This window comes from Episyrphus balteatus, chromosome 1, assembly GCF_945859705.1.
Source record: "Episyrphus balteatus chromosome 1, idEpiBalt1.1, whole genome shotgun sequence".
Lineage (NCBI taxonomy): Eukaryota > Metazoa > Arthropoda > Insecta > Diptera > Syrphidae > Episyrphus > Episyrphus balteatus.
The window spans coordinates 145,020,042-145,024,621 of NC_079134.1; positions in this window are offsets into that span (position 1 = coordinate 145,020,042).

Genomic DNA, 4,580 nt, shown 5'->3' on the forward strand with positions numbered 1-4,580 from the left:
ATTAGGATGCTTAATAAAGTTAAATCAAATTTGTATTTGCTTTAGATCAAAAGATAGAACCTGTCGAATAATAAAACTTTATTTTACCGTTTTCTCGAAATTGTGACTACAAAATTGATTGAAATTTTGCACAGATATAGTTCAGTCTATTATCTATTAATAATATAAATTTCATTTATTTATCTGTTGAAGAAAAAAAGATGAAACTAAAAAACGGTTAAAAAAGGTAACAAAAACTTGGGGCAAAAAAACTTGTTTTTCCCATTATTCGGTCAAAAACTATTTTGAAATACCAATTCTTTGCACATGTATGCGCACAGTCATATACTACATGTTCTATAAGCTTGAGATTTTTTGAATGCTACAAAAATTTAAAAAAATAAAAACTCACCCAAAAATACATCAAAATAAGTAGGTGTTTTTCAAAAATTCATATTTTGAAACGCAGAGACTTAAAAAAATTCTGTATCAGACCCCTAACTTTTTTTTTATTATCTTTCGAATGACGTTTTTGAAATTTGCAAAAAAAAAATTTCCCTACCTATAATCACTACTTTGGCAAAGGTCTACCTCATGTTTTAGTTTTAAAAAACCATTAATAGCTTGGTTTTGAAATTTTTTAGAATTTTTCCAATACCATTGTCAGTCTTGCAATAAATTTATCTATTGATTAAAAAAAAAATCAACTCTGTACATTGTCGGGTTTAGAAAATAGACAATTTTTTGAAATTTTGTTTTACCCCTTTTTACCTTATTAAAAGATGGAATTTTTTAAAATCCTTCAAATGTATTTAACTTTAGGTTATTATCTATCAAAAAAGCTATAGAAGATTTATGTATCTCTAATAGGTAGTTTATTTTTAATTTTTAATTGAAATTTTTGTCGCACTGCGAAAGTGCGAGAGTGGAACGGGAGAAAATGGCATCACTTTTTTGTGGTGGCTGTCATGGTTCATCGATTTATAAGACGTTATCACGTCAAAAAAAAAAACATTTCGGAATCCTCTTAATTTAAAGTGGAATCCGCTTGTTTTTAGGTTGTCTTTTATCTCCGTTCAGTTATATCCTAATACAAGCTAATACACCGCACACTGGGGAAATTTGTATGGGAGTGCGGAAAAAATTAAATAAAAACTGAACCACTCAATAGATTTGGATGAAATTTTCAGGGATGACAGTTTTCGTCGTAAGAAATTATTATTATTCATTTCCGCCCACTGCCACGCCCTTTTAAAAAAATTTGTGAAAGTAATAAAGAATTCCGATTCTCAATTTACTTGTACCTACTTATAGCATTTTTTTTTAAATTTTTTTGTACTATTGGAACCATCTCACCGATTTTAAATACATTAAATGGAAAAGAATAACTCATAGTAGGTACTGTTGTCGAGGTCCACGTCCACGCAAAATAAAAAACCCAAATTATAGTTAAAAATTATTTAAAAAAAAACACTTTTTTCATTTTTTATACAAATTTTTCAAAAGTTTATTCTTTTAAGAGAGCCATTTTTTCCTCAATTAAATGACTCTGATTCTTCTTAATAAAGGAAGGGGTCAGATGATCTGTATTTTTCAATAATAATTTCAATTTCTGCTTGGATCTTCGCATGAAATGCTTAAAATTCCCAATATTAATAAAATGTATAATAATAAGACGCATAATCCCTTTTCACTCGTTTTTAATTTGAATAGTTCAATAGGTACATACATTTCAGTTACATATAACGAAAATTAATTTTTCTGAGCCAAGTTCAAAAAATCAAATGTAATTTTATTGTAGTACATAGATTTGTTAAAAAAATGTGTTACGAATTAATTTTATTTTCTATATTTGTCTTTTTGTCTTTCGGATAAGAATTTCAAGCTTGCAGCCAAAAAAAACAAAAATCTGACAAAAAGGAGATTTTTTACTTTTCAATTTTCTCGAAAACTAGAAGGCATAGAAACATATGGTTTTCAGTGTTTGGTAAGGAATTAATTAAGGCAGTGTTCTTTATCATTCAAATTGAATTCAAATCCCCAGCCTTGTCAAAAATAGTATTGGATATGTTTTTTTTATTTTTTTTTTTTTCAAAATTTTGACTTTGAAATCGATTATTTTAAAAACAATTCACTTAAAGATCTTAACTTAAAAGCTCAAATTAAGCCTAATATTTTGGCTTTTAAAAAAAGTATCATTTATAACTGTAAGTGTTACCATTGATTTTTAATATTTTTTTTTTGTTATTTTAAGTAATTTTTAAGAAAATGATTTTTGCGACCAAATGAAGTTTTCAATTGCCAATAAAAAACGCAGTGGCACCTGGTGGCACCCAAATTTGGCCTTCATCGAAAGGGAATTTCATAAGGAAAAAGTTTTTAATAGTCTCTAACTGTAGGCAAGTGTAGCTAAAATAATATATACAAAAATATGAAAAAATCAAGCCATTTTTTTCTCTTTTCTTTAAATAATTATATAAAATAATTAACATCTTTAAAATTAATAATTTCTTCGATTTACAATAGACAAACGATGGCTTCTTTACGGAAAAATAAAAGTGTATGAGTCGGCTCAAGCTAAAAAAAATTACACAGCTTTAATTTGAGGGTATTTTCACTTCGTTTTTTATACTTTCAACAACTTGTCCCTTTACAAAGCTCTAAAAAGTAAACTACAAGTCCGATTTTAGTAATTCTTTCTGATTTTGATTCAGATTTTATTCTAGAATTTAGAAATACTATTGAAATATTCTCCGAGGAACTTTAAATTTTGGACTTTTTTCCGCAAAATCCCCAGTGTGCACCGTTTTGACATGGCCAATTTTCTAGTTTATTTACTGTTTTTAAAATGAAAATTCTATTTTAACACTCATTCTGGTAGTATTTTTCATACTAATATCTATCAGTGTATCAAAAAAACTACCAAAGGCACTAACGTTCGCTATACTAAGTTCAAAAGATTCGATTGAAAGAAACTGCTAAATGCTTAACATTGTTTATTTTTTTATAAATTTATCTTCTGTTTCAAATAATAAAAACCCTGAATATCAAGATGTGATCATTGATGATCACTCATTAATCAATTAACCACGACACATGACACTATGACAATAACCTCATTATTCTTTGGCGACTAAACGTCTACACAATTACATTTAACTGACGTAGAAAATATAAAAATAAAGTAATATGACACTTTTCAGGTAAACCACAAATGTGGATATTTTGACGTCTCTTACTCACACACACACAGTAACATATTTGCAACTCATTGAAGAATTCAATACCAAAAAGCACCTGTAAAACTGCACGTTTTCAAATAAAAAAATACGATAGATTTTAATTGTTGTAGTTACTAAGCAATTATACAATAACAAAAATGACTACCATTGAAGAAAAACGACATTGAACAAGTTTGGACGAGATTCGGCAAGTAAATAGCTTCTCTGATGATTAAAAAATGATTGTGCGTTGACCAAGAATAAAATTATAACACTTTTTCAGTTGAAGCAAATTTTCTTATAAAAATCCTTTGTACATTTTTATACGACTTGTATCTGTGGTATAAGCAATCAAACAGATCTTAATTTAATACAATAAATGTACTAGATCATCTTCCAATGAATAGTTGATCACCACTTTTTTAACTCGAAGACATATACCAGTTTATAACTGTTATAATAGTTTTTTAAATAGAAAGTACGAAATAACGATTAAGGCATTATCAATGAAAAACTTAACATTAACGAAGTCTCGAAATATGCTTCAGAGTGAAAGGGCCAGGGCCTCTGTATTTCTGTAACGCATCTGTTATACACAACTGTTATACATTAAATTTCATTTTGTGTAAGCTTTACATGCAAGCCATATTCATAGTCCAGGATCTAGTTTAAAATGGAGTCTGAAGTTTAACACGGTACTAAAAAAAAAGAATCAGAAATTGGAATTTTGGGCACTTTTACTAATGTAGATAAAGTTGACACTTGAGTTGCTACATTTTATAGGAAAATTTACACTGAATTTATAACTGAACATTGGATTCGCCCACAACAAAGAGCAAGACAAGAAATTCCTAATCATACAAGGAGTATGCTATCAGTTGATCAATTGCCACATGGAAATAAAAACCAGATATTAGGAACAAATTCAATTTGATTTCTATTAGATACACAAATTTCACAACTAAATTGCATTGCTGATAAATATGATAACGATATGAGAGTTCAAATAATTCATTTTAAACATCAAGTGTTATGTCGTCATTTTCTTCAATTTAGATTCGACACGATAGACTTAGAAAATGGTATTATACTTTTATATTAACAATAAAAGATCCTTCACAATTTTATTTGACATAAATAGGAATAAAAAAAAAATCATAAGTCAAAAATATCAGTCTTTTTCTTATGACGCTTAAATGTAGAAGTTCTAAAAAAATACTTTGTTCTAATTTTTTAGATTTTAATATTCTCTACAAAAAAAAAATAAATTGTTTGGCGTTCGATATAAATTTCATTTTAAGTTTGAGTTTTTCTATAGAAAAAATTATTACGCATACACCACAGTGACCCAAAAAATCTTACGATTTGCCACTGGTTTCA